The 13578-nt window shown below is 40.3% G+C and overlaps 1 non-coding gene across 1 annotated transcript; it reads left to right on the forward strand.

Moving 5' to 3' along the window:
- The first annotated feature begins 12239 nt into the window (after nucleotides 1–12239).
- On the forward strand, nucleotides 12240–12351 carry Gm22621. Its single transcript, XR_003956564.1, has one exon. It is a non-coding gene; the product is annotated as a U6 spliceosomal RNA (small nuclear RNA).
- The last annotated feature ends 1227 nt before the right edge of the window (nucleotides 12352–13578 follow it).

Consider the following 13578-nt stretch of genomic DNA (forward strand, 5'->3'; position numbering starts at 1 on the left):
ATTTTATTTTTTTCCAACTGGCTGACTTGTTTTTGTAGAAAACAATTTAAATTGTTCTTTAAATCAAGAGACAGTGATTAACCATGAACTGGGAAATGTGGATGGCTCAAGACTAGAAGAGGAACTGAAGATACACTGTCAAGCCTGATTGCTAGTAGAGTAGGTCAGAGCAGACCCCCTGATTCTCTCTTCCATTACTAAATTCCAGCCATCCTTAAATTATGACTTCTCAGTGGCTTCTTTAGTTCTTTCTTTCACTCAACTTCCAATGTTTTCTCATACTTTACAAATTACCCATTTGCTTATCAATAGACAGTCCTGCCTGTTTCCTATATGAACAGAGTCTGTCTCCTTAAATTGTTTATTTTTTAGATGTATTAGAAGAACTTTTATATTGATCGTTATTCCTTCATGTGTGTATGTTTACGAATGCTTAAGTGCAAACAAGCCATGTAGTATACAGAGGAAAACTTTGGGGGTTAGTTCTTTTCTTCTGCGGATAACTCACTGGAACTTTTTTTTTTTCTGTCATCAGGCTATGCTGTAGTGCTTTTACCCACTGGGACAGTTCAAATTCCAGTTTTTGATACTTTAACCCAAATATGTATGAGTTGAGACTCAAGTCTGCCATTATCATGTACCTGACCTTCACTGAAACAGATGACAGACTTACATCATCTCAACAGTGTAATAAAAGTTCCGTGGATGCAGTGTGGATGATTCTATAATGCCTTCAGCTAGTCACTTTTGTCTGTAACCTCTAACCCTTGGGGAATCATTCTATTTATAAACTACAAACACACACACACACACACACACACACACACACACACACACACACGCACACGCACATGCACACGCACATATACATACACACACACATACACATACACACAGCGGACATGGGAAGTAGGGTGGAGAAGCAGCAGTGTTGAACAAAGTGGTCTCAATGTCTCAGTGCAGACAGATGCTTGTGCTGTCTCAGCTTTCCTCAGAAAAGATTCTGAAGAAGTCAGCTGAATGACTTAAGGATACTGTGGGCCTATATTCCAAATACATCATTAATTCATGCATGGAACATGGATATGATTGACACTTAAAAGGGCCTGGGTTTTAGGTTCCCATTAAGCATGAGTCTGCCAGCTGAGTGTCATGAGTGGAAACACCAAACCAGGCACTTGTGACTTCATGTAAGTCCCATCATTCACAGATTCTTTCACCACAGTACATCAGAAGTCCTATTTCTTTATATGTTGCTGTGAAGGTTTAATAAGATACACTAATAGCATTTTGTTTTCTTGTGTGTGAGACAAGTCCTCACTATTTAGCCCTATCTGGGCTGGAGTTTACCATATAGAACATGTTGGCCTCAAAATCACACAGATTGAATGATTCTTTCTCCCAGGTGCTGGGATTAAATGTACGAATCACCATTTGAAGCTTCAAATAATGTTTTTAATCATAACCTGGCGAATGAATAGTAAGTTGCATTCAATATCAAACATTACTTGGGGGGGGGCAAAACTCCAGTCTTTGCTTACCATATTGATATGATCAAAAGACTGATACTTTAAGCTTATGTTTTCATGTGGTCATCAATATTGGGTCACCTCCTTCTTAGGTTTAAAGTAACTGTAATCTGGAAAACTGGAAGAACCTGGTAGATTTCAAGAGAAGGTTCTTTTTTCTCTTGAATTTTTTTCAGCATTTTAGTTTCCAGAAGCTGATCTAAGACACAAATAGGATAGATTTTCTAAGGGTGTATGTGTTTGGAAGGACAGGATAGGGAGGTTACATGAACAAAAGTGAGAAACTGACACATCTACAGCCTTGAGCTATTGCCGCTCTAGAAAACCCACATTCCTCCCTCCTCTGAGAGGTTTATGTCAACTTGTACACAGAAATATTTATGGTGCTGAGACCTTGCATCCTTATCTCTGCTAAGAGGGTGTCATCTTTACCACAGAGGCTAACCACATGCTCAGGGAACACTTCTTTGTGATTTCTGCATATTGTTTGCCTCTTCTAACATCATGCAAAGTCTGTGAGCAAGTGGGTCTCTAGTTGCAAATATAGTAGAGGATGGTCGAATCGGCCATCAATGGGAGGAGAGGCCCTTGGTATTGCAAAGATCATATGCCCCAGTACAGAATATGCCAAGGCCAGAAAGGGAGCAGGAGTGAGTGGGCTGGGTAGCAGGGTGAGAAGAGGGCATTAGGGGCCTTTGAGGATAGCATTTGAAATGTAGATGAAGGACATCTGGGTTCTTTCCAGCTTCTGGCTATTATAAATAAGGCTGCTATGAAAATAGTGGAGCATGTGTCCTTATTACCAGTTGGAAAATCTTCTAGGTATATGCCCCGGAGTGGTATTGCTGGATCCTCTGGTAGTATTATGTCCTGTTTTCTCAGGAACCACCAGATTGAATTCCAGGGTGGTTGTACAAGCTTGTAATCCCATCAGCAATGGAGGAGTGTTCTGCTTTCTCCACATCCTCACGAGCATCTGCAGTCACCTGAATTTTTAATCGTAGCCATTCTGACTGGTGTGATGTAGAATCTCAATGTTGTTTTGATTTTCATTTCCCTGATGGTTAAGGATGTAGAAATTTTTTTCAGGTGCTTCTCAGTCCTTTGATATTCCTTACTTGAGAATTCTTTGTTAACTCTGTACCCCATGTTTAATGGGGTTATTTGAATTTCTGTAGTCCAACTTCTTGAGCTCTTTTTATATATTGGATATTAGTCCATACCAGATTTAGGACTGGTTAAAATCCTTTCCCCATCTGTTGGTGGACTTTTTGTCTTATTGACAGTGTCCTTTGCCTTACAGAAGCTTTTGCAATTTGAAAAGGTCCCATTTGTTTATTCTTGATCTTAGAGCACAAGCCATTGCTGTTGTGTTTAGGAAATTTTCCCCAGTGCCCATATCTTCGAGGCTTTTCCCCACTTTCTCCTCTATAAATTTCAGTGTCTCTGGTTTTATTAGGAGTTCTTTGATCAACTTAGACTTGAGCTTTCTAAAAGGAGATAAAAATGGATCTTCTACATGATAACAGCCAGTTGTGCTAGCACCATTTGTTGAAAATGCTGTCTTTTTTCCATTGGACGGTTTTAGCTCCCTTGTCAAAGATCAAGTGATCATAGGTGTGAGGAGTCATTTCTGGGTCTTCAATTCTATTCCCTTGATCTACAAATGTGGTACATTTACACAATGGAGTACTTCTCAGCTATTAAAAACAATGATTTATGAAATTCTTGGGAAATGGAGGTATATGTAGGATATCATCCTTAATGAGGTAACCCAATCACAAAAGAAGTCATTAGACATGCAAACACTGATTTGTGGATATTAGCCCAGAAACTTAGAAAACCCAAGATACAATTTGCCAAACACAAGAAAATCAAGAAGCAGGAAGACCAACGTTTGGATACTTCATTCCTCCTAAAATAGGGAACAGATTACCCATGAAAGGAGTTATAGAGACAGAGTTTGGATCTAAGGTGAAAGGATGGACTATTCAGAGACTACCCCACCTCTGGGTCAATCCCATAATCAGCCACCAAACCCAGACACTATTGCATATGCCAGCAAGATTTTGCTGACTTGACCATGATATAGCTGTGTCATGTGAGGGTATGCCGGTGCCTGGCAAATACAGAAGTGGATACTCACAGTCATCTATAGGATGGAACACAGGTCCCCCAATGGTAGAGCTAGAGAAAGTACATAAGGACCTGAACGGGTGTGCAACCCTATGGGTGGAACAAAAATATCAACTAACCAGTACCCCTAGAGCTGGTGTCTCTAGCTGCATATGTAGGAGAAGATGGCCTAGTCTGCTCTTGCAAGCACCAGACTGGCCAGCAAGAACAATGTTGCAACAGGATCTTTCTGCACACATTTATTGGGAGAGCTTGATTGCAGAGGTGAAGTGACCCCAAGACTAGAACTGGTGCTGCTTATATAGGCCTAGGAGAGGCATGTCTCACACCTGGATTGGTTGTGCTTTGGTTATGCTTACCCCCTCATTTGCATGCCTACATCTGATTGGTTAACTTCTCTCTCATCTGATTGTTTAACTTCACTCTCATCTAATTGGTTAACCTGTCTCTCATCTGATTGGTTAACTTGTCTCTCATCTGATTGGTTATATTGTCTCTCATCTGATTGGTTAATTTTGGTTAATTCTCAAAACCTCATCTTGGCAAAAAAACCTTTATTGCCTATGTATGCATGGTGGCCAGCTGTAGCCAGCGCCACACTGCAACAGCACATGTGTCTTCCCACAGTCAGCCATCATTTGGAAGAGAGGCCCCTTGGTCTTGCAAACTTTATTTGTCATATATACAGGCCCAAGAAGTTTAAGTGGGTTGATAGAGGACCAGGGCAGGGTGAGGTTGTGATAGCCTTTGAAATGTAAATAAAGAAAATATATAAAAAAAAAGAAAGAAAAAGAAAAAGAAAAAGAAAACGAAAAAAGCTGTGCAATGATAGCACTGAGGCCTGAGGGTCTGAACCTCTCCTAAACAGCTTTAGGAGAGATCCTTGGTATTGCAAAGATCATAGGCCCCAGTAGAGGGGAAAGCCAGGGCCAAGAAGGGGGAGTGAGCAGGTTGGAGATCAGGGCAGGGGGGAGGGTATAGGGGACTTTGGGGATAGCATTTGAATTGTAAATGAAGAAAATATTTAATGAAAATGCCTTAAAATAAAATTAAAATATAATAATAAAAAATAAAAAAGAAGAACTTTAGAGCTGTTTGCTCATTATTGTGGCCATAGCATTAATGAAAGATGAGTAGCTTACCAGTGTACTTCAGGAAGGAGGAATAGTATTAAAAGAGACTGAACACACAGTGCGTGTTTCTTTGTTTGTTTGTTTGTTTGTTTGGATAGATAAGAGCATGCCTATAACTGTAAAGCCAAAGAGCCGCATCTTTCTCTAAGCTTTGTACACTTGGGCTCTAAATTTATAGAAGAATGAAAACTGTTAGGAGGCACAATTAACATTGAATAATGACTACCAATGGTATAGACTTGATTGTCAGTTCAGTTTTGTTTCTTGAACCAAAGTGCAGCATAAACCATGACGTACCAAACTCACATCTCACAGGAAAAGGTAATAAATCTTTGAAGTGAAAAACTAAAAGAAATATTTGTTTTCTGGAGATTTATCTTTAAATTTATTATAAACAAAACAAAACAAAACAAAAACAAAAAATAAAAACATTCATAAGCACACACACACACACACACACACACACACACACACACACACACACACACACATACACACATGTTCCTTTGCTGTAAAAGCCTTTATTTGTGAAAACACAATTGCCCATTCCTATATGTTGAGATAGACACAATCACAATTCCACATTCAAACCTTCCAATCAGACCCTCAGGCCTCAGTGCTATCATTGCACAGCTGCAATCTGCTCTTCCTGTCCCAGGCTAAGGTGAGGGATACCTGGAGTAGTAACCAGACCACAGCAAAGGATGGGCTGATATCTTGCTTCTCAGGGAGGACTGGTTTATACTGCCCAGCATCTCACCTCTTGATGATGACTTTTCTGGTAGAAATTTAACTACTGTAGAATATCATAAATTCACAGTTCTTAAGAAAACACAAAACAGTTCTATTTTGAGATTTCCTCTGTTTGTATTCACCCTGGGCATTTGTACTCATAGGTGTTTTAACACTGCTTAATCTGCCTACATACATAGTCCTTGATAGAATCAAGCACTGAGAGCAAGAAAATGAAAAAGATGATTCAAGAATGTAGTAAGAATGATAAAGGGGGATCATAGAGTGTTTCTTGTGGATATCTGGGCTCCTCAATACCTAGGGATACAAATTACTCTTGGAGAAGTTAGGCAACAATCTGTAAGACATTTGCCTCTTCAGAGTAGACTCTAATCCAGCTCCACTGAATTCTTTGTGGAGTCTGTGAGATCAGCTCATCCTCCTTTAGCATTCTTTTAAGTTTATTTCTTTTTTCTTTTTTCTTTCTTTTTTTTTTATACTATGTGGTTCCATATACTTCATGATGGCCCAGAATTAATATTTAGCTGAAAATGCCCTAAACACTTGATCTTATTCCTTCTAACTTTTGAGTTCCAAAATTTCAGGGTGATCTGACATATGCAGCTATCATATCATTCTTTTACTTTTCATTTTGTGCTTACTTTGGTGTTCCTTCTTCTTGAATTTCATGTATTTTGGGAACTGTATTTTGGGTATTCCTAGCTATTGGGCTAATATCCACTTATCAGTGAGCCCATATCATGTGTGTTCTTTTGTGATTGATTTACCTCACTCAGGATGATATACTCCAGATCCATCCAATTGTACAAGAATTTCATGAAATCATTGTTTGTAATAGTTGAGTAGTATTCCATTGTATAAATGTACCACATTTTCTGTATCCATTTCTCTGTTTATGGTCATCTGGGTTCTTTCAAGTTTCTGGCTATTATAAAGAAAGCTTCTATGAATATAGTGGAGCATGCATCCTTATTACATGTTGGAGTATCTTCTGGGTATATGCCCAGGCATGGTATTTCTGGAATGGGTAGTACTATATTCAATTTTCTGAGGACTGTGAAACTGGTTTCCAGAGTGGTTGTACCAGCTTGTAATCCCACCAGTAATGGAAGAGTGTCCCTCTCTCTCCATATTCTTGCCAGCATCTGCTGTCACCTGAGTTTTTGATTTTAGCCATTCTTACTTTTCTTAGGTGGAATCTCAGTGTTGTTTTGGTTTGCATTTCCCTGATGATTAAGAATGTTTAACCTTTTTTTAAAGGTGCTTCTCAGCCATTTGTATTCCTCAGTGAGAATTCTTTGTTTAGCTCTGCACCCCGTTTTTAATAGGGTTATTTGGTTTTCTGGAGTCTAACTTCTTGAGTTCTTTGTATATATTGGGTATTAACCCTTTATTGTCTTTAGGATTGGTAAAGATCTTTTCCCAATATGTTGATTGCCTTTTTGTCTACTGACAGTGTCCTTTGCCCTACAGATGCTTTCCAATTTTATGAGATCCTATTTGACAATTCTTAGAGCATACACCTTTGCTGTCCTGTTCAGGAAATTTCCCCCTGTGAACCTGTATTGGAGGCTTTTCTCAAAATCTATTCTACTATTTTTAACACCACTTCATGGTAAAAGTCATTGAAAGATTAGGACTTCAAGGCCCATAACTAAACATAGTAAAAACAATATACACCAAACCAGTGGCCAACATCAAACTAAATGGAAAAAAAAAAACATGAAGCAATCCCACTAAAATCAGGAACTAGACAAGGCTGCCCACTCTTTCCCTATTTATTTAATATACTTGGATTCCAATCCAGAGCAATTAGACAACAAAAGGAGATTAAAGGGATTCAAATAGCACTGTAAACTGTTAAGAAGCTCAATATACAATTGTTAACTGTGTAGCACGTGCACAGAACTAATAAATCTTTATATATGTTGTCTTAGAGTTACTAATTTAAAAACAAATTGTATTCATACACCTCTTCAAGGTTCATAATCCAATATAGTTAGTAACATTTCCAGATGCCCTCATTGAGTCTTGGGTGTCTCCCTTATCCCAGGTCTCTGTCTTACTCTGGACACTAAACCAAACAAACTTAAGAAGAAATGTATTATTTCATTTCGCATGTTACTACTGAATGTTAAAGGAATATGGAATAAAAATTTAGGTGAAGGTTCAAAGCTGAAACTTCAGAGGAACTATTTTTCTGATTTGAAACATAGCTCAGGTTTAGCTATTTTTCATTTCTTCCTTTTTTAAATAATTTATTTATATATTCACCACTCTCTCTTCTCCTGCCATTCCTAGGCTCACATGTCCCTACTCTTTTTAACCCTTTGCCATTTCCTCAGAAAAGGGGAAACCTTTCATGAGTAAGAACAAAATACTCATAGGAGGGAGGGGATTGGGAGTGAGGGAGGAGGGGAATGTGGAAAAAGGTTGACAGGATCAGGTGTTGGATGAGACTGGAGTGATGTACAAGAGATCAGGAAATTGAGCTCAGGTGTGTAGCGGTGGGGGATTGGGAACTGGGGGAAGCCACCAGAAAATCCCAGATCACAGAAAAGCAAGAGGCTCCCAGGACTTAAAAAGGATATTAGCTGAAATACCCAACAAAGGGGAGAGAGAACCTTTAGTGACCATATCCAGTGGTTAGATGTGGCCCCTAGTTGAGGGATGAGGCCACCCATTGTGAGCACCCTACTTGCCAGCAAAGCAGAAGCCACAACAGGATCCTTCTGTAACAACTTTATTGGGAGAGCATTTACTGAGTAGGCAAGAAGACCCTGAGCCCAGAACTGGTGCTGCTTATATAGGCCTAGGAGAGGCATATCTCACACCCAGATTGGTTATGCATTCTACCTCATTTGCATGTTCCTCATTAGATTGGTAATTCACTCTCAGTACTTCACTGAGCCTCATTATCATACTTCATTTGCATGTCTCTCATCTGATTGGTTATTCTCTCTCAGTACCTCACTGAGCCTCATTATCCTGCCAGGGCCAGGTAATCACTTGGTGAAAAACTTTACTGTATATATACACAATGGTTGTTTACCTAGACTTATGGCAGTAGCCAGCGCCACGTTGTAATGGCATATGTGGCTTTCCACAACCCATCAATTGACAAAAATTTAACCCAGAATTGGTTCTGTCTAAAGGAAATACAGGGACAAAGAATGGATCAGAGACTGAAGGAAATTCCATTCAGAAACTGCTCCTTCGAGATGTGGATCCATACCATATGCAGTCATCAAACCAAGATACTATTGCTAATGCCAAGAAGAGCTTACTGACAGATTCCTGCTATAGCTGTCTACTGAGAGATTCTGCCTGGGCCTGAACAATACAGATGCTAATTCTTGCAGCAAACCCACAGACTACAAATCACAGGGAGGAAAATGGAGGAGTTAGGGTAAGGACTGAAGGAACTGAAGGGATTTGAATCCCCATAGGAAGAACAATAATATCACCAACCATAACCCCAGAGTTCTCAAACCAAAAACTACACATGCAGGGACCGTTGGCTCCACCTACATATGTAGCAGAGGATGGCCTTATCTGGCATCTATGGGTGCAGAAACCCTTTATCCTGTGATTCCCTACCATAGGGGAATGCTCTGATAGTGAGTGGTGAGGCAAAAGTGGACATATGTGTGGGGGAGCACCCTCATAGGGTGTACAAGTAAAGAGAAATGTGGGATAGGAAAAGGGGTTTGCTAATGGCAAACTGGTAAGAGGATAAAGTTTGAAAAGTATATAGAGTATCAAATAAAAATAACAATTAATATAAAAACATAATAATTCATAAAAAAGAACCTGACCTGACACCTCTAATTACAGCACACACATCCTGTACCACTAAAGACAGACAAGGCAGTCCAGATTGAGGAAGGGGATCCAAGGTAAGCAACAGAGCAACAACAGCCTTGTAGGGCCATGGTTATGGGGGAAAGAGGGGAGTCGGAGAGAACCTGTGTCCTGCCAGTGTTCAGGTGCTCTGGGTGGGCAGAGAACTGCACACTATACACATAGCCCTGTGTGGCTGTGGGGATGTGTTAAGCCACTGATCCCATCTAGGTGTGTGGTGGAAAAGGGACAGCCCTAGGTACCAGGTTCTCAGCCTCTGACATCCCACCCTAGATACAGCAGAATAACTGAGAACAGAATAGGGGTTTTGGAGTGGCACTCAGGCCCAGGGATGAAGGGAAGGGAGGGCAGGGGGAGAGGGGGCACTGAATAGTCCCCACATGGGTGAGAGTCTTTTGACAGGTCTGTGGCTGGATCACAGGTTGGCTTTCTAGCAGGAGGTTTGATGCTGCTCATTAGGGGAAAGCATATCCCATTCTTCAAGCATGGCTGGACTTGATGAGCAGAGACAGTCTATGGTTTTAGAGCTTTATTGTAGGAAGGCAGGGAGAAAGGAGAGAAAGTGGAAAGAGAGAAACTGGCCATGGCCATGTGGAGAGAAGAGGGAAGGGAAAGAGAGAAGGAGGTCTAGAGAATAAGAAAGGTGAGAGCTAAAGAGAGCTATAAGGTGACAAGCAGCCCCTCTTATAGTGCATTGAGCTATCTTGCTGTTGCCAGGTAACTGTGGGGAGAAGTATATCTGGCTATAGTCAGATGACTGTGGTGGTGGAGTCTAGCCAGAATGCCAGAAGCTTGGGGCATTGTAAGACTGATAGTCATAGAATTATGGACAGGCACTTGATTCTGGGAACATGGCTCTCCTTTCCTTCCTTTGTAGATTTCTCTATTGGTTCACTGGAGCAAGCACCACTCAACAAAAATAGTCTGCCTAACACAGTCCCACCAGTCTCTTCTCTGATTCTTAGGGTACACATATGAAAACCAAGCTGTATATCTGTTAAAAAATATGTAGGGATCATAGATTCAGCCCTTGCACACACTTTGGTTGGTGGTCCAGTTTCTATGTTTACCCATATGTCCAGGTCAGTTGCCTCTGTAGGACTTCCTGTGGTGTCCTTTACCTCGCAGGTTCTCTAATTTCTATCACCCTCTGTTCCACAAGATTCCCTGAGAGTTGTCTAATATTTGACAGTGGGGACTCTACATCTGTTTCCATCAGATGAATGAATGGCTGAAGACTTCTTCCCTTCATTCAGGAGACAGCTGTGCTAGGTCTCAGTCTGCTAGCACAGGAGAGTATCATTAATCTTGTTATAGTTTGAGTCTTTCCGAAGAAACGGGTATCAAGTTGGAGCAGTCATTTGTGGTCCATTCCTACCATTTCTGCTCCATCTTAATTCAAGTGAATCTTGTTGGCTGGACAAAATTTGACTCAAGGTATTGTGTCCATTTCCCTCCAATGGAAGTCCCACTTGGCTAGAGGAGGTCTCCACTTCAGTCTCCATATCTCCAACTGCCAGGAGTTTCAACAAGGATGAACCACATAAACACTAGGAGCTTCCCCCACCCCAGGTCGCAGGCTATTCCCAGAGATGCCCTCTATTGGTTTCCTTTCTCTGACTCAGCCTTTTCCTGCACCCTCACACCCACCACACTGGATCACTTTCCCCATTCCTCTCTTCACCCACTCTCTTACCTAGTTAACTCCATTTATCCATCTATCATGCATATTTTCTTTCTCCATCTGAGTGAGATATAAGCTTCTTGACTTGAGTCCTCCTTGTGACTTAGATTCTTTGACTCTGTGGACTGTAGCATGAGTATCCTGTACTTTATAGCTAATGTCCACTTACAAATGAGTAATATGTTTGTGTCATTTTTGGTCAGGATTACCTCACATGAGTTTATATTTTATGGTTCATTTTCCTGCAAATTTACTGATGTTATTGTTTTGAATGGCTATATTGTTTTCTATTGTTTAGATTTACGACATTTTCTTTATCCATTCTTTAGGTGAGGGACATCTAACTTGTTTCACATGTTTTGCTAGTACAAGTAAAGCCTCCATAAAAATATTTGGGAAGCCTTGTGATATATTGGAGCATATTTTAGTAAATGCTATGTATTTTTATTTGATTTTCTGACCGTATATACTTCTTTCCTATCTCATTCATTACCTGATCCTGCCCCCTTTTTTCCCACCAACACCTGTCTCCCTCCCAGGTTGCCCATCTCTCCCTCCCTCCCTCCCTCCCTCCCTCCCTCCCTCCCTCCCTCCCTCCCTCCCTCCCTCCCTCCCTCCCTCCTCCCTTCTTCTCTCCTTCCCTCCCTCCCTCCCTATATCTTCTGTGATTTTTTTGTTCCCCCATCTATGTAGAATTGAAGTATGCATGCTTTGGTTTAACGTCTTCTTCAGCTCAATATGGTTTGTGGGTTGTATTATGGGTATTCTGAGACTTAGGGCTAATACACAATTATCAGTGAGTAGGGACCATATGTGATCTCTTTTGCCTGGGTTACCTCATTCAGGATGGTATTTTCTACTTCCATCTATTTGTCTGTGCTTTTCATGAACTCAATGATAGCTTTATAGTATTCCATTGTACAAATGTACCACACTTTCTGTATCCATTTCTCTGTTGAGGGACATCTGGGTTGTTTCCAGTTTCTGTCTATGATAAAAAGTCTGCTATAAACATGTTGCAGCATGAGTACTTGTTATATGTTGGCATATGTTTTGGGTATATGCCCAGTAGTGGTATAGCTGGGTCTTCAGGTAGAAATATTTCCAATTACCCGAGGAACTTCCAGATTGTTTTCCAAAGTTGTTTTAACAATTTGTGCAGCACATATATAAAATTGCAAAGATACAGAAAAGATTAGCATGGCCCCTGTGCAAGGGGGGTCTATTTTTTTTCGTACTTCATTGTCTCACTTCTAAAGTTCATTTACAAAATATTAAGGTTTAAAAAAAGCAACAAGCACGCCTTTACCTCATCACTCAGGAGGCAGAAGCAAAGGAAACTGAGTCCCTCTCAGTCCTACAGAACGAGCTCCAGAGCAGCTAGGGTAGCACAAAGAAAAGCTGTCTCAGAAAAAACAAACAAACAAACAAACAAACACATCCCAAACAAACAAAAACCACCACCCCAGAAAACATTAAAAAAATTTCATGACAAAAAGACCTTAAAATGACACCATCACTGAGTGCACCTGAACCTGAACATGGAGGAAACTCCCAGCATGGCAGTATCCAGTCAGTGGAGAGGTACACGGCTCCCAGATTAAAACAAGTTACTGCATCAATACTAACAGTCCTGAGTTTGATCATTTGGATACAGTTGTATAATATAAATTATTGTCCCTCGAATGAAATGAGGAACATGTGTGCCTCAATTTTGTTTGTTTGTTTTGGTTCTATGACCTAGGCTCTTGCTATATTCTTTTTTCAACAATTATGTCTTGGCCTATTAATTGCCAGAATCACAGTGTAATCTACTACATTTAGCAAATTTCAAGTATTACCACCTTTTTTATAAGACCTAAAATTGTATTTGAATTAAATTGGGAAGATAGGACAACATACGAGTTGGGTAAAAATAATCCACTTATCTTTGAACTACACTTGCAACTGTTCACCAAATTTGATATTATATTTTATGAACAAAGGAAACATTTATAGCATTGAGAAAAAGTTACACATGAAACAAAAAGCAAAACAAAATTGTAATCAGCTAACATGAGAAATCAAAGACATTTCTTCTCTTAATTGTACTTTCTTTCTTTTTCTCTTTTTTTTATTACGTATTTTCTTCAATTACATTTCCAATGCTATCCCAAAAGTCCCTCCCCCCACTCCCCTACCCACCCATTCCCATTTTTTGGCCCTGGCATTCCCCTGTACTGGGGCATATAACGTTTGCCTGACCAATGGGCCTCTCTTTCCATTGATGGCCGACTAGGTCATCTTTTGATATATATGCAGCTAGAATCAAGAGCTCTGGGGTACTGGTTAGTTCATAATGTTGTTCTTCTGATAGGGTTGCAGATCTCTTTAGCTCCTTGGACACTTTCTCTAGCTCCTCCATTGGGGGCCCTGTGATTCATCCAATAGTTGACTGTTAGCATCCACTTCTGTGTTTGCTAGGCCCCGGCCTAGTCTC

Source organism: Mus musculus, chromosome 6 (assembly GCF_000001635.26).
Source record: "Mus musculus strain C57BL/6J chromosome 6, GRCm38.p6 C57BL/6J".
Lineage (NCBI taxonomy): Eukaryota > Metazoa > Chordata > Mammalia > Rodentia > Muridae > Mus > Mus musculus.